Source organism: Sciurus carolinensis, chromosome 2, assembly GCF_902686445.1.
Source record: "Sciurus carolinensis chromosome 2, mSciCar1.2, whole genome shotgun sequence".
Lineage (NCBI taxonomy): Eukaryota > Metazoa > Chordata > Mammalia > Rodentia > Sciuridae > Sciurus > Sciurus carolinensis.
This window is the reverse complement of record NC_062214.1, coordinates 88,831,186-88,851,648: the sequence shown is the minus strand read 5'-3', so window position 1 is coordinate 88,851,648 and position 20,463 is coordinate 88,831,186. Positions and strand designations below refer to the sequence as shown.

At 48.4% G+C, this 20,463-nt stretch overlaps 1 protein-coding gene across 8 annotated transcripts in view; it reads right to left on the bottom strand.

Annotated features, from left to right (window-relative positions):
- The window catches only part of Megf11 (multiple EGF like domains 11), a 325,247-nt gene that overhangs the window by 272,594 nt on the left and 32,190 nt on the right, over positions 1-20,463 (bottom strand). Inside the window, exon 1 of one of the 8 annotated variants that reach the window (XM_047538428.1) lies at positions 15,828-15,939. The exons of the other annotated variants lie outside the window; for them this stretch is intronic. The gene's annotated coding sequence lies outside the window, so the exon portion shown is untranslated. Of the gene's footprint in view, positions 1-15,827; positions 15,940-20,463 lie in introns of those variants that run through there. 8 annotated transcript variants of the gene reach the window in all.

Genomic DNA, 20,463 nt, shown 5'->3' with positions numbered 1-20,463 from the left:
AGCCCAAAGCTCAGACCTGCTGCTTCTGGAAACAATTAAATGACTCACAACTTCCCTCAAGTGCAAAGGAGCTGACTTTGGAAATGACCATCCCTGTTTTTCAGATCTTAAACAAAGGACAGTGGCAAATCAATCACCAATGACACCTGGGTCCCATTTCAGAGCAGACAGCGCTGACCTGTGATGCCGGAGACACCAGTCTAGTGGGAGAGACAGGGTTCCAGGAAAGCTCACATCTACAAGGTGCCACCCTGCCTTCAGGGCGCTCGCTATCTGATGGGCTTGGGCTCTCCTTGCTGGAGACACTGGCCAGATGGGAAAGACAGTCACAGCACAGGAAGTCCCCGTCTGGTGCGAGAGGCAGCTCCTGCCAGACAGGAGGGCAAGTTTTGACCCTGAGAGATCTTCCAGCCTGATGGGGGAGCCTCGGTCCCCCACCCCTCTGGAGGGGTCCCCAGTCAGAGGAAGATGCCTATTCCTACAAATAGTACCTTCCAGGGATCTTTGCAATACATTAGCCAAATCAGAGAAGAGTCATCTTCTCCCTCTCGGAAAGAAGGAGAATGAAGGAAACAGGCAGCGCCATGAGTGAACTCACCAAATCATAACTGCTGAGGGTCTTGCTAAGTTGCTGAGGCTGGCCTTGAACTTGCAATCCTTGTGCCTCAGTCTCTGGGATTACAGGTGTGTGCCACTGTGCCCAGCTCTCAAAATATGATTTTTGGAGGAGCATAATTAGCCTATAGCTCTACTCCAAGACATCCGAATCCAGGGGCACTTGACCTCTCTGGGCATGTTGACGTGACGTTGGAGTGTGTCTTAGCCTGGGTTCTTCAGCAAATGGCCTGAGACAAAGGCACGCATGCAGGTAGTTTATTTGGGAGGTGATCCCAGAGTGGAAGAGAGAGGGACAGGAGGGGGGAAACGGGAGGAGGGACCAGAACAAGGACACCCTATTGCCGGGCCACAGGAAACCAGGTTCAAGTTAGCTGGGACTCCTAAGGAGGGTCTCAGTCTCCATGAAGGAAATAAAACAGGGGAGCACTTCCCCATCAGTGCTGTCCCCGCTGGCTCGGGATGGCTACACCAGTGTTAACTCCCACACTTGCCAACACTGCTATGTGGGTTCCTCAAGGGTCTCTCATCTCAGTGTTGGAAAAGCCCTGGGACCAGAAGCCAGAGGTATGTGGAACAGGCCACCATGAGGTCCTGCCAGGGTACATCTGTGCAAAGCTTGTCAAAGCCTACATGGAATTGCCCACCACGGCAGGGGCTAGAGTAAGACATGGGGAGAGAGGACCAAAGTGAGGTGCCAGAGATGCTGGCCCAAGCTATGACCTGCAGGATGAGGAGGAGCTAGCCAGAGAAGGAAAACTGGCAGGAAGAGTTCTCCAAGCTGAAGAAGCAGTTAGTGCAAAGGCCCTGGGGCCAGAGGGAATATACAGCCCTCAGAACACTAAAAGGTCAGTGTGGCTGAGCTCAGGGGAGAACCAGTGCTTGCAGATGAGGCTGGGACGGAGGGAAGATGCCAGACCATGCAGGCCCATATTAAAGGTTTGGAACATTATCCTAAAAGTGATGGAAGATAATGAAGGGTTTTAAGAGAGGGCAGGAGAGAACTGTAATAGAGGTGTACTTAGCAATTTCATTACTCACTTGGACGCAGACAGGTTCAGAGTGGGAAGAATGACTTTTCAGTGACTTTGCTGGAAAGCAGCATTGCCCCACCTACTTCCAACAAGAATGAAGGTGGCCATGGCATGACACTACTGCCTGTGGCAAACGCAGAGGCGTCATGGTTGGAGAGGCTTCCTGGCAAGGGGACGCTTTAGCAGGGTAGAGGGGAGGGGTCCTTGGAGAGAAAGAAGTGGATTGACCAAACCTCCCAGCAAACATGCTCAAGACAGAGCTCAGGAAGTAACCGTGCGACTGGTGACCGTGAGTCCTGATCTGTGGAATGCTTTTAGCAGCTGTGCCGGTGTGCTTGGGTGTGGTGAACAAACATGGAAAGCTGTGGGTTTATGGGGCAGGGATGGCCCCTTTGGTCACAAAGCTAAATAACGACCTGAATATAAATAAGAGATGATTCAAACCCAAGATGGCTCCCTGTGTGAGTGATGTACCACATACAGTTCTTAGAGACCTCGTTTGTCAGTCTGGGCAGAGCAAGTCCTGATGTGATGGAAAAGGCCCCGGAGCTGCTTAGGGTCCCAGACCTCTGGCAATTCATCTGTGCTCCCTGATTACTTGTATTCTTGAAATTAATAGTAAACCTCAACTCTGGGTAAGATCTCTGATTCATGAGTCTGATGTGACCATCCAATGCTTTGTGACATCTCAGTAGGATGACATACTCAGACTCATCCCAGCTTCATTAAATGCAAATTTTCTCTACCTTTTGGGCCACTGCCTCTCACAGAACTGACGTTTCTAAAGTTCAAACTACATCTATAAAGTCTCCAAAATTCCTTTGTCCTTGACGGTCGCCTAATGGGTGGCTTGGAGTCTCACATCCTAGCAGGAGTTCAACATTTCCTCTAATAAGGACCCTTTTAATTAATTCTCCCTCAGCCCCCACTTCAACAAGGCCCAAGCTTTCAAGAAATCCTGCCTGCAGAACAAGTTACATTTGTCAAGAAGTAATGAAAATACTTTTTCCCAACTTTAAATTAATCAAAACCAGTCAAGAGCTTCTGACGAGCGTGAAAACTACCTACCATTTGAACTTGACAGCGTTTTGGATAAAAGCAGAGAAAAATGGTCTCTTAATATAGATAAATGTTCAATGGTAGGGGTGCAGGATTCTTTTTTGAAAATTCGTATATAATTCTTAAAGGGACCCCAAGCTAGAAATGACGGGTCTATAGATTCCTTTAAACTCCTTGCTTTTGTTCCTCATCCACTATTTCTCTGACTGTTCACGATGCTCCTTAATTTCCCTCACAGTTTATTTGCTCCCACTTCCACCTTTCCCCGCCCATGTGATCTTCATGTCACCGGCCACCCCAAAGCCTCATTCATTGAACACACCGAATATGAACATTAGTAACAATGTCAAATAATCATCAACCCACGGGGTGTGACTCTGATGCACCCAGGGGCCCCTCTCTCTCCACCGGGATGTCCTCCTAATAACCCTGGCCCCAGGAGCTCTCCATAGACCCTGGGTTCAGCTTCCCACCCTCTATAGAAGGTTCTCCAGAGGGGTGTGAGCAGAGGGGTCAGTAGCATGTCAGTGGAAAAATGTAATCTGTGTATATGATATTATCTAAAAGGAGAAAATCATTTTATTATTCAGCATGCACTGATAAGTAGTTTATGTATATAGTTTATTAACAAATGTATATGTATTGCAGGGGAGCTCAAAGCTTTTCTCATGAACAATAGTGAAGAATGCAAATCATGGCGATGACTTGGCAGAAGACACTTCCCCCAGGCCCTAGCTCCGCTCCTCCCACCCCTAGTCCTGCGGCCCTCATCTCCATCTCCTCGGACTCCGCTCCAGTGCTGGTTGGCTTGATTTCCACCAGGGCTCCTGTGCTTCTTGTATACTGACTGGCCATTGGCCAGGCCTGCTCCCTGCTGCAGGGTCCCCCTCACCCACACCTGGTTCCTGAGCCACAGCTCAGTACTGGGACCCAAAGTCCCAGGACTCTATTTATCTGGATAATTGTGTGCCTGAGTCATACCAACACTATTTAAAAATCCCCCTGAAATGTCTTATAATGTAGTCCAAACTAGAAACAATCTCAATATCTACCAGTAGGAGGTTGGAAAAAATTACAGTGTATCTACAAGATGGTCTGTTATATAGTCATTAAAAATTATATTTTCCAGAAAGTTCCAAGAATACAGGCAATTCCCAAGCTACTCGATCTACTGTAAACACAGGCCTCAAAATCTATATACAATATCATCTCAACTATGAATATGTAAATATACACAGAAAAAAAAGCCTGGAAGGAAACAGACCCACAGGGCCATCCTCCATGCCAAGCAGGGGTCCGGCAGGTGCGCACGGATGGCCCTCGTGTGCCTGGCACTGAGCCAGACCTTGACCTAGGGAATCACAGCTGGCTTTGGTTTTTGACATGACAATTTCTGGTTTTACTTTTACATTTATAAAAATAAAATAGAACAAAAACTGTTTTTCTTGTAAAGCCTAGTCTGTGAAGTCAAAGGCTGTGACATCTGAGTTGCGTGCATTGACTCCTGCTTGCTTATGACACTCTTTTACTTTTTACTCCTTGTAATAATCTCTAAGGGATAATCAGGGACTGTTTCTCCCAGAGCAATGACAGCACCTTTCCTGGACAGTTACTTTCCCTAGGAACTCAGGGGTCTTACTCTTATCATTAACCCACATTGAGATCCAGGGTCCCTTGAACAAGTGACAAGCCTGGCCTGGCCAGCAAAGGGGCTGTGACAGGGGCAGCCAACTCCCGGGATACTGTCTTTATTGCTATTCAGATACAAAAAAAGGAGTATAACTTCAACAGGAAGGAAAGGAGTTAGACATTGGGCAGAACTTTCCTTTCAACATGGCAATTAAACCACAAAGTGGGGGACTCCCTACCCCAGGGGGTTCAGTAGTGGGTAGGTAAAAGCAGACGCACTTGGAGACAGGGAGGGGTTGCCTCTAAAGGTTCCTTCCAGCCTAAGACCCCAGTCCTGGGTGAAGTCAGGTCATCCTAGGAACAATGGCCAGAGATCCAGAGCGTCCCTTGGCCCTCTCCACTGCCAATCAGGAGCGCTCTGGACACAAGCCCGAAGCCGGCTGGCTGGGCTCCCTGCAGGTACACTTCTGGACCACATGACCTCCCCAAGACTCAGGGTCAGAAGGGAAGAGTCTCTAAAGTAGCAGCAGCCCCTAGTGCACAGTGACAGCCCAGAACAGAACCCGGGAGGCTGGGGTAGTCAGAACCCATGAGGTCCCTTCTCACTTGTCACGTCCCAACCTCGGCTCTCCCATGGCACCTGCCACTTCTTCCAGGCCTCACCTCAGTCATACAGCCCTCCTTCCTCCACCCCACCTTTCCCTGCTCCCTGCCTCCCTGGCTGAATGTGCTGAGACTCAGGGGAATCACCCCTTGGCTGCTCTCAGGAGAGAGAGGGCAGGAGACTTTGGATAGAAAAGGGCAGGGCCAGGCTGGGTGCGGTGGCACATGCCTGTAATCCCAGTGGCTCGGGAGTCTGAGGCAGGAGGATGGAGAGTTCAAAGGCAGCCTCAGCAAAAATGAGGCCCTAAGTAACTCAGTGAGACTCTGGCTCTAAATAAAATATGTGTTTTTAAAAAGGGGCTGGGCAAGCCCAAAAAGCCAAAGGCCAAATGTATTCCCTGATAAGTGGGATAATGGGGGTGGGGGTGGGGAATGAGAAAATAATGGGGGAACTTTAGAATATGTAGATGGAAATGAGAGAGAGGGGGGTATGAAAAATGGTGGAAGGAGACAGACATCATTACCCTATGTTCGTGTATGATTATAGGAATGGTATGAATCTACATTGTGTACAACCATAGAAACGAAATTATGTACATTTGTGTACAAATGAATCAAAATACAGTCTGTAAAAAATTAAAAGCTAAATAATAATAATAATAAATAATAATAATAGTAAAAAATAAATAAATAAATAAATAAAAAGGGGCTGGGGATATGGCTCAGTGGTTAAGCACACCTGGGTTTAATCCCTGGTACCAAAAAAAAAAAAAAAAAAAAAAAAAGAAAGAGAGAGAGAGAGAGAAGGGGAAAGGAGAAAGGAGGAGGAGGAGGAGGAAGAGGAGAAGGAGAGAGGGGGAGAGAAAGAAAGAATGAAAGAAGGAAGCAAGGAAGGAGAGAGAGAGGTCAGGGCAAGTGCGTGGCACGGGGATGCGGACGAGAGGCAGTGTGGGAGCTGCAGAAACCCTGGGCAGGCCTATGGAGGAACTGCCGTCGCTCTGCAGTGGTGCCAACTCTCCCTGCCCCCACGCCATTCTTCCAAATGGAATCTTACCACGGAGGAACGTGGAACATTCCAGAAGTTGAACACCTGCACCCAGACTTTCCTGCTAATCTCAGGTGACTGGCATGGCCCTCCCCAGTGTGTGGAAAGAGGACTGGCAGTTGGGGGCTGGGGTCAGAGCGAGCACTGAGACCTTAATGTACATGCACGTATTCACACGCACACAAACCAGACACACCGACAGCAGGCACCACACATGTCCTCGCCTGCATGTGTGTACACACACGAACATACGCACCATGCGTGCCCACGCACACACACCCCCAACCAGCCACTGACCGTTAGAGTAATTGGACACAGCCCAATTGGACCCCTGTGTTTTTACAATGAAATATTTAATGGTGGGGACAGTAATCATGCCCACGGTGAGTGGGCACTATGGCCCTCTACGCTGAGGTCAAGTGCCATTCTCAGTAACAGCAACTCAGCCAGAATGAGAAAGCAGGAAGCACTCCTGCCCCTGCAGAGGGAAGGGGCGCGGCTGCAGCTGGCCTGGCAGGCTGCTCCTCCATCTCCCGCCACCCTCAACAGCAGCCTGGCCCCCCTGCACCTGCCACCAGCCTCCCCCACATCCTGCCAACCCCTCCCTCTCTCTTCCTCAGTGCTTCTGAGCAACAACACCCCTTGTCCCCAGCCACACACCCAACACAGAATTTTGAAGAAGTCTTTCCCTTTCTGGAAGTTTCCTTCATGCCTCAGGCTGGGCTTCCTTCAGGACTGCCAGGCAAGACTGTGCTGTGCTCCCTGAGCTCTGGCCCCAAGGGCAGGTGAGTGCCCTGTGAGAGGGAGATGGCCCCAGCCCAATGACACCGAGGCAGATGTAGCAAGAGCACTGTGAAGAGTAACAGAAAAAGACACCATTTCAGCCAGGATGACCTGGTCCTTCCACCCTCAAGGGCCTGAAGGAACTGATCATAGGCATCTGACCACATGAGGTGGCTGCCGTTCCCACACACCCCAGCCCCTGCCTCCCAGCTCATCCCAGCAACCCCCAAGTACCTTCTGCAATCCCACCTGCCTGAGCAGGCCCACCTGGCCACCTCTGAGTGGGCCGGGGCCTAGACCTTCACGGAGATCAGAGCCTGTCATCTGCTGGCTCCAAGGGCCTCCTCCCAGCTGCAGTATTTGTGAAGCAGAAAAAAATCCTCCTTTGTAGAAGGGAACAGCCACTGTGAACTGCACCCCGCCACAGTGTCTGGTTTCTCAAAGAGCAGCAGAAGTCAACTTTTGTTCTTTTCATTTGGAACTGCAACTGGGGTGTGCCCATCAGACTCTGGGGTCCCAAGGTGGGAACTGGTAAATTAGCGCTAGGTTGTCCTGACTGTAAGCTGTGGGCCCACAAGGGGTGACCTCTCAGCCCCTCTCATGCCACAACTTGTCTTCTTCCAAGAAGGATATGACCCTAAAGAGAACTCCACCCCAAGAACCCCAGAGGAAAACCCAGTCACAGACCCAGCTCTGACCCCAAGCGCCTCGCTACCCCACACAAATTACAAAGGTCGGAAATGATCAACTTAAATAAATAGTACAGAGACTAAAGAACCAAGAGACAAAGCATGGGACTTAACTGGAGCTTGATTTAGGAAACAAAAAAATAATAACTAAAGAGACATTTGAGGACAGTAGAGAAAACTTTTTAATATAAACTTAATATCTCTTAGGAGATATTAAGAAATTGTTAATTTTGTTAGTTGTGATAATGGTCTTATGATTATGTCAAAAAATGTGTTTATTTTTTGGAGATACGTGCTGACAGGGGAATGAATACTGTGGTGTGACAATTTACTTTAAAATGGTTCTGCAAATAAGATAAAAGATGAAGCAAACACAGACGTTAGCAATCGTTGAAGAACGTAGGCGGCGGGCGTGTGGATGCTTACTGTACTATTCTTTCAACTTTTCTACCTCATAATAAAAGGTTAAACAAACAAAACACCTGTAAAAGAAGGAAGAAATTTACAAAGACACTAACTGCCCCATCAGCAGAGGCCAAATGGACAGCCTACACTTCTGTCACCACACAGGGGGACAAGGCCTCCACTGCGGTCATATCAGAGAAGGCCAAGAAGGGAGCTGGGACTTTTACTCCTTCCAGCTGGGGACATACTGCCCCTCTAGTGCAGCAGAGAGCATGCGGTGAGCAGGTCTCCCACCCCTGCTCATCAGGAACAAGTAGACACTCACTCCTGGTGTCAAGGACAAGAGGGGGAATCTAGATTTCTGCCTCTACCTCACAGTACGGAGTGGCTCTTCCCACTCGCCTGCCAGCAAGTTGTCAGAAAAAGCCAAATGACAAAGATGTTTAATTAGAACCAGAGTCTCATAACATAACATGAAAATGTCCAGGTTTCAATCAAAAATCACTCACCAAGCCAAGAACCCAGAAGACCTCAAACTGAATAAAAAAGGACAATCGATAGATGCCAACTCCAAAATGACCGAGATATTAGAATTAACTGCTAATGATTTCCAAGCAACTATCATAACATGCTTTGAACAATTATGAAAATGCTTGAAACAAAATTTTTAAAAAAGAGTCTCAGCAAAAAAAAAGAAGATATAGAGAATGAAAGGAAAATTTTATAATTAAAATATAAATATTTTATAACTAAAATAAAGGGCTCAGTGGATAGACTCAAGAGCAGAATAGAGAAGACAGAGGAAAGACTTAGTGAACTGGAAGACAGAACAATAGAAATTAGCCAGTATGAACACTAGAGAGGAAATAGATGTAACAGGGGCGGTGGGATTATAATAGAAGTTGTAACATTTGTGTCGTTAAAAAGAAAGCAGGAAGAGAAAAGAGAAGAAGACAAAGAAAGAACTGAAAAAGTGCTCTCAAATAATGTATGAAAACTACAATTTCAGTGAGAGACATACTTCTACAGATTTAAGAGCATATGCTAAACAAGATAAACCCAAAGAAATCCATTCTAAGTCATATAATAATTAAACTTCCAAAAACTAAACACGAACAAAAAAATCTTGAAAAAGTCAGATATTATTTCTTTAAAAAAAAAAAAGAAAGAAAGAAAGAAAAAGAAATCCTGGAGTTAAAAAAGACAATAACTAAGGTTGGGTAGATATTTCAGCAGGAGAGCACAGGTTTAACAGGCATGAAGCCCTGCGTTCAATCCCCAGCAGCTCCGCCCCCGCAAAAGTACAATAAGTTGAATGAAAAATTCACTAAAGGGACTCAACAGCCAATTTGAGGAGTCAGAAAAAGAATCAGTGAACCTGAAGATAACTCAATTGAGATTATATATTCTAAATGGTACAACAACAAAAAAGAATGCAGGGGCTGGGGAAATAGCTCAGTCAGTAGAGTACTTGCCTTGCAAGAACAAGGCCCCGGGTTCGATCCCCAGCACCGCAAAAAAAAAAAAAAAAAAAAAAAAAAAAGAAAGAAAAAAGAAAAAGAAAGAAAGAATGCAGAAAAATGAAGAGAGTCTGTAACACAACATGCCAATAGGCACACAATGGGAGTTTCAGAAAGAGGGAAGGGGAAAAAAGGCAGAAAGACTATTCAGAGAAATAGTAGCTAAAAAAATCCCAAAATTCATGAAAAACTTTAATCTACACATCCACAGTGTTCAACAAATTCCAAGTATGATAACCTCAAATAGATTCATACCTAGGCACATCATGATCAAACTGCTGAAAGACAAGACTCTTGAAATTATCAAGAGAAAAACAACTCATCACACACAAATGCACCTCAGTGAGATTAACAGCTGTTTTTCTCATCTGAAACCAGGGAGGCCAGAAGGCAGTGGAATGACATATTCAAAGGCTGGAAGAAAAAGATTATCAACCAAGAATTCTATACCCAGAAAAACTATCCTGCAAAAAATGTGGTAACTAAGTAATTCCAGATAAAAACTGAGAGAACTCATTACTAGTAAATCTGCCACATGAGAAATACTAAAGAGAGTCTTTCAGGCTGAAAGGACACCAGGCAGTAAAGACAGAATAGAGAACATCACTAAATGTAGCTACATAAGTAAATATGAAAGACCGTTTAAACCTATTTTTGTTGTCACTTCTCTCCTATTTGACCTAAAAGACAACTACATATAGCAAAAATTATAAATCTGTGTTGATAGGCACACAAACTATAAAATGCAATTTATATGACAAGTAACACAAAGAAAGGGGAGAGAATGGAACTATAGAAGTGAAGTTTTATATACAGTTGAAATTAATAAATTTATGTAGGGAAATATTTAAGATAACTGTCCTATAAATAGGAAAAGCTAAATAGATATAAAGAGACGTTTCTATACTTCATCCAAACTGATAAGATGGCAACACCAGAAAACTGTGATGTTTTATATGTGTATAAGATAAAATACCTAGAATAACCACTAAAAGGATTATACAAAAATACTATAGATAAATCAAAATGGAATTCAAAAATGTTTAAATAACTCTAAAAATTTAAGAATAAGAAAACAAAGAACAGAAAACAAAAATAAAACGTCAAGCTTAAGACCTAATAGAAAATAATTTCATTAAATATAAATGGTCTAAATATACCAATTAAAAGGTTTAAGAAAATGCAAGAGAGAGAGATTAAGATTGGCAAAGTGAACTTCAAAATATACCCCAGCTTGAGTAGCTAGGGAAAAAAAACCAAAACCAGTGACAATACCACATGCAGTCAAGGATGTGGGGAAAACTATACCACTCATACATTGCTGATGGGAATATAAAAGACAATAGCTACTCTGGAAACCAGTTTGGTGATTTCCTTCAAAACCAAACATACAGCTGGTGTATGTTTGTGGCACATGCCTATAATTCCAGCAGCTTGGGAGGCTGAGGTAAGAGGATCACAAGTTCAAAGCCAGCCTCAGCAACTTTGAACCTCAGCTGAGGGCCTAAGCAAATTAGCAAGACCCTGTCTCAAAATAAAAAGGGCGGGGGGTGTAGCTCAGTGGTTAAGCACCCCCGGATTCAATTCCCAGTACAAAAAACAAAAAAACAACAACAAAAAAACCCTAAATATACAAGCACCATGTGGTCCAGCAATTGCACATCTGAGCATTTATATGAGAGAAATAAGGACTTAGGTTCACACGAAATTTATAAAAGAAGGTTGATAGTAATAGTCAAAAACCATAAACAAACCAGATATGTTTCAATGGGTGAATAGCTTAAAAACTGCGGCGCATCCATGCCACAGACTTCTCCCTAGCACTAAAAAGGAACAAACTAATGGATAAGCACAACAGCCTGGATGACTCTCCAGAGAATTACACTCCGATCAATAGCAAAGGCTACAGCAGGACTCCACTTATAGAAAATAACTTTCTTGAAATTATAAAATTATAGAAACAGAGAACAGATTAGTGATTGTCTGAGAGCAGGAAGGAGTAGGTATGGCTGCAAAAAAGCAACAGGAGGGGTCCTGCGAGGGTGGAAATGCCCTGCGTCTTGACTGTGTCCGTCATATCCTGATGTGATGCTGTACTATAGTTTCCCAAGATGTTATCATTGGAGGAAACTGAGTAAGGATATTATTTCATACAACTGTGTGTGGACCTACAAATATCTAAATAGCAATTTAATTGAAAGCAGTTTAAGAAGGCACTCACTCTCAGGGTCGGGTAAGGGCAGGGCTGGCACCTGAGAATGAACTCTTCCTGAAGAATTGGCCCCAGGTGCCCTGTGGGGGTCCTCTCTGCCACCCCCCACCGGAGGAGGAAAGGGTTGACTGCTGGAGGAGGATGTTGGTGGTTTTTCTATCTATTACCCAAAAAACTTATCTACTCAATGAACACACAAGAGCTAATGCTCTATGAGACCGGGTGTAATGGGTCTGGCCATACCAGCTCAGGCCTCTTACAACAACCTGGAGTTGTCCAACCCTCCTTTAATTATAATATACAGGTAAAGGGGGTAAGGACTGGGAGGAGCTTCTGCTGTGATGGAAAGGATAGGGTGGAGTTAGGGAAGCCATTCTCTTAGGGGGAAAATTCCAGAAGGAGACAGGAAACCACTCCCATGCAGCACCACATGCTTCCTGGCAGTTCCTGGAAGCCAGGCCTCTGTGTTCTGTGGCTCAACCTGGTCTGATTCTGCTAAATAAGGACAGCTTCCCACAGTGCCCGACTTGCCTTGGTCTAGTCCCAACCCTGCCTGGAAATAATGGCTCTCAGACCCACTTATCAGAACGCTAAAACCAAAAGACCAAAGTAAGATCCCCATGGTGGGCAGGAAGGCTCACAAAGTCCCACCACCACCAACCTCCCATCTGCCCTGTCCACAGCCTCAGCTGCGCGGAGGATACCGGGTAAGGAGGTACGGGTGGAATGACCCGCTGCTTTCCCCCTGCAGCCCATGGAGGAACCAGCTCCCTCTCACAGACTCACCAGTTTAAAGGGGAAAGGGCTGTCAAGATCATCTGCTTTTCTGTGTGGGGAAACTGAAGTCCAGGAAGAGAAGCTCCTCACCCAAGCCCCCACTGTCTCCCTCCTGCCTGGATTCCTGCCACAAGGCCACGTCCTCCTCTTGAGCACATTAGAACGAAGGGCAAACAGGGCTGCCTCCTGGATAGGTCCCAGCAACGAACATCTCTAAGGCCACTGGTTCCAGAAAGAACTGGACCTGAACCCCCAGGACAGGGGGAAGGGATAAGTCATGAGTAGCAAGAAGGAACCTGTGGCCAGGGGTGACTTTGGAGCACGATGTGAGCTCTGCCACCGCCATTCCAACTCCCAGCCTGGTCTGGACCCAGGTACCTGCGTAAGAAGGGGGCATGCAGCACAGTGAAGGGACACTTGCCTGGCATGCTCGAGGAGAAGAAGGACAGGACAATGGTCCTTGGCCTTCCCAAAGGCCACACTCCCAGGGACACCTCGCGTCTCACCAGAAGCTCCAGGGCTCTTCTCCCACCACCATCATCTGTTCCCCTGGAGGCACTATGCACACATTAAATTGTTCTTTTCAGATTTTTTTTTACCCTGAAACAAGCCTCTGCACTGGGTCACAGGAAAGGAAATCCGGTGTGAGCCACACTCAGGGAGGTCGAAGGTCCCTGGTGGCCATGTCCTCTCCCTAGGAGAGGACTGACCAGGAACCAGTCCCACCAGACCTGTTAGGTATCTGACACCTCCAACCACCTCCTCAGATACTTCCACGTTCCACCCTGGCTACTGCCAGCACTGAGTGGCTCTGCTCAGCCTCTGCCACAGCAACTGACTCATGGAGGCTGAACCTCCAGCGCCTGGCCTCACGCCAACCCCTGGGCCTCTGGCCTCCTACCCTCTTGCCCTGAGGTAGTAAGGAACTACTATCCAGGAACTACTCAGCACCCACACACAGCAGCCCAGGAACCTAGGGAAGTTAACACCCCAGGAGAGACAGGAGCTCCCGGGCAAACTCTCCGTCCCCGACACAGGAGTGCGTGCGGCCTTTCTGAAGACGGCCTTGCAAGATGGAGCTCACCACCAGGGCCCAGCTCAGTCACACCCTCGCCCAGCACTCACTTTCCTTCCAGGCCTTCCACTCCATTTCCCCTCACTGCTATTTCCCAAGACTGTACTGCACTCCTCCTTAAAGTTTTAACAAGTAACTGTTGCCAGATCCTGTTTGCTAGAGGACCAGGGCTAAGAAGGCCTCTCAGAGGAACAGGAATGTGGGCTGAACAGAGAAGAAAGGTCACTCTGGCTGCTGGCCTCTGAGGCCTGAGCAATCTTGGGCTTTCTCCCTGCATAGCCCAATCTGGGACTCTAGATCCCAGGGTGGCTGTGCCATCTCTTGTCCCGACGTGTCTCCTTGGGCTCACTCTTCTTGTGACCCTCATAACTGGGCAATACGAGCAGCATGTTGCCACATGCATGACTTGGTCCCATTTACAGGAAGAAAGTAGCTCAGTGGTAGAGCGATTGCCTCCCACACGTGAGGCACTGGGTTCAATCCTCAACACCCTATGAAAATAAATGAATAAACAAAGATATTTTTTTAAAGAAAAGAAAAGAGAAGAAAAAGAAAGTAAAGCTGAGGGTGTGGCCTTTGGGAAGGACCGTTCCACTTCACCAGGTGTGCCAAGGCCAGAGTCTGTTCTGGACTCCGCCTGAAGCCTGTTCTGGTTAGCGAATGCCTCATTCCCATTGAACAGTGCTATGATGTACTAGCTGTCAAAGACTTTGACAATGACTCTGGGTAACACACTCTCATGTTCCACGCGGTACAGGAGGAAACAGCTTCTCATCCTCCTCCCGGTATAGCTGAAATGCCAAGGTCTGCATCACACTCCCTTCCCTATGTGACTGCACTGAGGGAAGTCAGAGGAAGACACGCTGATTCAGGACCCTGAGGACCAAAATCACTAAGGCAGACCCACCGCCCAACTGGACAGAACGAGATCAGACATCCCAAGACTGAAAGGGTCCATCAGAACTCCACCCAGAAGTACTTAAGGGAGCAGAGTTCACTGCAGGGAGTCCTTACAGAGACAAGGCCAGAGAGAAGGGGACCCAGGAGGGGTTTGCCCTGGTGGGAAGCTGTGACCACCCTGACAAAGAGGAGAAGAGTCACAGAACCAGCGAGATCTAAGGCTGACTCGTAGAGAACCAGAACCCCAGCAGAGGCCAACACCCCAGCCCCGATGCTGCTGCCCTCCAGTCCCCCCAGGGGCCTCCCACTGGCCAGCCCAGCCCAGTCAGGAAGAAGGAAGCCCACACAACAGCGAACTCCTCCAGGGTGAGGAAGGGCAAAGGGGCGAGTCCCAAGGGCACGGAAGACACCCCTCACACACCCCCACAGCCTCGCCAAGGCCCAAAGCACACAAACGCAGGCCTGGGGTGCCCACCTGCCCATTCATGGCTGTCCTCTGCATTTTTCTACCCCTGTCAGCAGAGGCTTGGTGTGCCCTGGGGGCATGGCTACAACGGGGAAACAGGGTGCCCTCCCTGGGCTGGCCCTGCCCTAGGCCTCCAGGGAAGAGGGGAGGAAGACATCTCCCCCAGCTTCCTAAACCCTCAGCCCACAGGGCCCCAGGGCCAGGCATAGAAGCCCTTCCCTCTGCCAGGAGCCCAGGACTAAAGGCAATTCGATTTCTCCTCCTGTTGGCACAGAGCCCCCCAACAACACAGGAACACGCTGCCTTCTATCCCCCACTGCCAGCTCCTGGCCAGGCCTTCACCTGCAAACTCGGCATTCCCACGGCAGGGCCTGTCCCCAGAGGCTTGCTGGCACAGGTACTGAGGCCACAGCCAACACAGAGCCCCCACTGCCAGGGACTCCACTCAGCTCACATGGGAGCATCAGCAGGCAGGACTCGGGCAGGGGTCCAGGGCTCAGGCAGTTTGCCTCAAACCACAAAACAGAAGGGTCCCAGGGGGCAGAAGAGTTATAGGCTCCAGACAACTAGAGGACAGAGGGCCAAGACCTAAGAATGGGGTGAGCCCCCTTTTGCCCCATGCGGGCTTCCCAGTCTCACAGATCTGTTAGTATCACCGAGTGTCTCTGTGGTAGCCAAGGAAGGGCAGACAGGAAAGGCCACAGCAGGCACATTCCTGCATGGAGGAGTGCTGGTGAGCCACCACTAATCAGATCCGAAATTAAAAATCAAATTTGCCAACTCATCCTACCCTGCTCCCTCTGGCCCCTCCTCGTGAATAAAAGAAAAGAATCAGCCAACTAGATACATAAGATCATAGCCCATTAAAACTGAAAGGAATCTCAGAGATGAAGTCAGCTCTTCGATTGATGAATGAAGAGACCCAGAGAGGGAGAGCAACATGTCGAAGGTCACACAGAAAGAGGGACCACATCAGGGCTATAGCTCCCTAAGTCCACAAATATAGAGCACCTACCAGGTACCGGGGACTCTTCTAGATGCCGAAGATAAAGCAGTGATATTCTGGAGCAATGTTGCCCTCGGCACTTTGTGCAATGATAGGAATTTCTGTTGCCAGCCAGTACAAGAGCCACTACCCACATATGATTTTTGAGCACTTGAAATATGTCTCATGTAACCAAATGGTCAAATTCTTACTTCAAGTATTTTGTGGCTCTGGAGTTTGGTGCATAAATACCTAGAACTGCTATGTCTTCTTGGTGAGCTGTCCCTTTTATTATGTAATGTCCTTCTTTATCCTTGGCAATTTTCTTTGTTCTGAAGCCCACTTTAGTTATATAGCCACTCCTGCTTTCTGCTGATTGTTTGTATAACATATCCTTTTCCATCCAGGAACTAAAATTTTTCATTTTCTTTCTTTTAATTAAATTTAATTTACATAACCACATGTGGCAAGTAGCCACAATATTGGACAATGTCATTTTAGAGAACTCAGTTCAGTAAGCTCTGTCTTCACTCTGCCAGTAGCCAAGCAGACTGCTCCTCCATTCAGGGAAATACTGCCAGCAACTGCTGTATTAGTCAGCAGTCCCAGTACCACAACAAAATACCTGTGGCAATTCACTTATAAAGAGAAAAGGTTTACTAGTTCTTGGTTCTGGAAGTTCCAGTTCAACATCATATGGCCCCAGGGCTTCGGGCCACCAATGAGAGTGGCACATCAAAGTGGGAGCATATGCCAAAGCAAACCACTCACTTCATGACCAGTTTTCTTACCAAATAAACTGTCACAGTAATACAGCTGGTTCAATTCAAGCAGAGCTGCAGACATCACATCAGGAAATGACTGATATTCTTGAAGCAGAAATTTTAGTTATACAGAGAGAAAAGGCAAGTGGGGGTACCTCCGTCCCCTTGAAAGGCATACATCAAATGACCTTAGGACCTCCCACAAGGCCCCACCTCCCAAAGGTTCCACCACCTTCCAATAACACCACCCGGGGACCAAGGCTATAACACATGGACCATTAAGGGACACTCCTCCAGACTACAGCACTACAGCACTGCCCCATGGACTTTTCAGGACAGTTTCCCAACCAGGGAGACCACTCCTCCCATTACCTAAGATGGAAAAAATGGTCCCCACTTCCTGAAACCTCAGAAGCAGTTGGATATGCCCAAGCAGCAAAGGAGACAGAATGAGCTGCCACATCAGAGGGCAAAGCTCTGTCTCTGTCTTTGCTTCGGGACACTCTCCTCCCACCCTGACCCCTCCCAGCTCTGGTGCTCATGCTGCAGGGACAGCATGTGTGCGATGTGTTCTGGGAGGGCCTGGGCAGTGGTAAGCACTTGCTTTCCCAGCGTGACCAAGGCCTGTTCCACAGCAGCTGGAAGTGACACAGCTGAAGGGAAGGGTGAGCCTCAGGAGGGGGAGGGGACTCGGTAAGTCCAAATCGCTTACAGGTACAGCAGCCAGGTGGAACCCACCGCTGCCAAGAGCCCTCCTCATGTTGCATGTGTTTATTTGACACCTCACCCTAAGACAGGCATCTCCTCAAAGAGGCTCAGGATGCTGTGGGCATCCTCCCCAACAAGGGCACACATGGAGGTTCCCTCCTCCTGCAATAAAAACAGGCCCAAGTCCCAGCTCAGAGTTGGTGCAGAGGAATGAGTGGAAGGAAGATGGGAGGGGTGACCACAGCTACTGTGATCAGCAACAGCCCTGTGAGTCAAGGGCCGAGGATCAGAGGGAAGCATATGGAACCTTCAGGGCGAGGGTCCCATGTCCTCTTTACCATCAACCTCCAGTTTGGAGCTCCGGTGCTTCCTGTGCACACACGCACACGCTCCACGGCACTTTGTGTCAAGACTAAAAAGTGTAACCTGAATGCTAGTCTTGGTGCCTTTTGACTTTGTACATGCTTATCTCATGACAGTATCCCAGCATCTTTCCTCTCCCTACCGTCACTCTGTGCCCTTGCATAGGTCTCTTTCCTGAGTTTAGAGGGAGCCCCAGGCAGGGAGCTGGGGTGAGGGAGGGGAAAGAGCAAGAATGGAAATGCCCCAGAGGGGGCCCCTGGGCCCCGGAACCTCCACACTGCACTGAGCACACCTCTGCTTTAATTTACACATCTTATTTCATTTTCTTGCCAAATAAACTGTCACAATAATACAGAAGCTGATTCAATTCAGGCAGAGCTGCATAGATCACATCAGGAAATGACTGATAGTCTTGATGTGGAAATTGCATTTATCATACAGGCAAATCAAGTGTGAAGACACGCTCGGGATCAAGGCTTTATCGGCATCCGAGTGCACAGTTGACCTGAGTCCCCACAAATGAGGCATGAGCCCAGGTTCAAGATGAGATCGAATCAGGGGCCAGCAGAGGCCACAGCTTGGGGTGGGCAAGGTCCAGCCCTGTGGAAGGAGCTGCTCTTCAGAACTAAGGCCACGAGGGCACGGGGGAGAGCAGCCTGCTGCCCTAAAAGGACCCAGCAAAGGCTCCACATTGGAAACTCCCGGTAAATTGCTCCTGTAATTTACTGGTCCTGCCAGAGAGATGCATCTTTGAACTCCAGAGAGAGACTTTGAAAATCACTCTCAACCCAGGCTCTCCAACCCCTGTCGGAGATGAATTAAAGGGAATTATGCACATAAACCCCACAGATCAAGGGGACACCCACTCTCCTTCAACTGCCTGCAAGCTGATTAGACAGAGGAGTTCACAGCAGAACAGGCACTCAAGCTGCAAAAACAAAATCAAATAAATTTGAAATGCAGAGATTGATGGCCTCTGTCACAAAGTCTCTCCAAAGCCATGGTCTGTAAATTGGAAATCCCATTGATGCTAAGGCAAAGGTAGAAGCTAAGTGGCAGCTACTGGCCTGGAGCGGGAGGACTACAGGTCCCCTTTAGAATTATGCATTGTCCACGCTGGGTGGGGTGGGCTGTGGCTATCACTGGCACACCCAGCCTAGGGGGATCCACATCCCAGGCGGATAGCTTTGGTTCTAAAGGACGCCTATTGCCCCAAGAAGGAGACAGGGAGGCACAGAGCTGCAGAAGAATCAGGCTGCATGCAGGCGCCCTGCACCCATCGAGTCTTTCCTGTCTGGGCCCTGCACCTACATGGCAACACCATGCCCAGTGCCTGGCACACAGCTGGTCCTCAGTCATGTTTGTAGAAGACAAGACAAGGTGCTGCCTGTCTTCTCAGGACCCTGCTGAGCAACGTGCCCTGACTTTGACCTTCTCTGGCACACCACCAGTTACAGACAATCTAAAGAAAAGAGGCAATGGACAGGCAAGGCCTAGTTCTGCTCAGACCCTGGTCAACCCACAGGTACTGACAATCAGAAGTCCAGAAATCTGGACTAGGTTTTCCAACCCAGAACCTGATGTATCTCAGGCCAGGGCACCTGAGGAAGAGAGGCAGGGCTGTGCTGAAGGCCAAGGTCAGCCACCCAGATCCCCTTCAGGACTGAGGCACTCATTCCCAAGTCACTCTCCAGAATTGCTCTCAGTCAGAGACAGGACTTGGTTCAAGGTCATGCCCAAAACCTGAGAGCAGCCATATCCAGTGCCTGGTTAGCTGGTCAAGGGGAGGCTGCTTATGAAGGCCTGGGCACCCTGCCTCAAGGGAGGACAATTCTTCACAGCCATTCGTGCTGTAAGCACCCCAGGGCTCCATGGGCTGAGGACTTTGCTGGGACTGTCTCGCAGCCCCAGCTTCTCCCTCTGCCCTGTTTTGCTGCCCTCGCTCCCTACAGAGGAGGCCCTGAATGTCTCTAGCTGAGAGTTTACTTCTCAGGGAACCTGACCTGAATCAGGCCAGTGGAAGGCACATCAGATCAGCTGTCCCAGCTCTCTCATTTCACAGACCAGAAGCCTGAGGTCCAGAGAGGCAAAGTCACTTGGCTTCGGGAAGGGCCCAGCCTGCACTGGGGCAGAGATGACCTCCAGCTCCCTCTCTCAGAGACCAGGTTGAGCAGGAGGAAGAGCAGAAATTTAATCACATTTGTCTGCTTCACAAAAGGACAGCAATCCAGCCGGGGCCTGCAAGTGATTGTTCTTTCCACTTTTCTCACAGGTACAGAACTTATCTCAGGTAAATAAAAACCATCTGCATCCCCCAGTCCCTCCCTGAAACTCAGACCTTTCCAGAGAAGAAGCCAGCATGCAAATGTGAGTTCCTTCTGGCACTTTCCTCCCTCCCAGGCAGAGGTTTCTGGTGCAGAAAAAAGGGAAATTTCATGGCCAGAAGGGAGACAAGTTCTCCTGTGGCAGGTGCCACAAAATTTGAGGTGACACAGGATCTCTTGTCTAGTCTAGTCCCTCATGTCAGACCAAAGGATTCCCAGGGAGGGGAAGCGGCTTGCCTCCTCCGTCCACACAGCCAGCCCCTGGCACAGCCACCCCAAGGTCTCAGACCTCCTGACTCCTTGCTCACCCACCCCAGGAACCTTTCAGAACATCAGATGGAGGCTCAGACCCCAGATGAGTAATGGAAAAAGGTCACATCCTGGTCCCTGCTCACCCTGGCTTTCACTCCTATTTTGTGGGAAATCCAGTGCCCTTATGCCAAAAACACCCTGGGTGATCTCTCAGCATCCCTGGCACATCTCACCGCATCCTGCTCAGAATAGGGC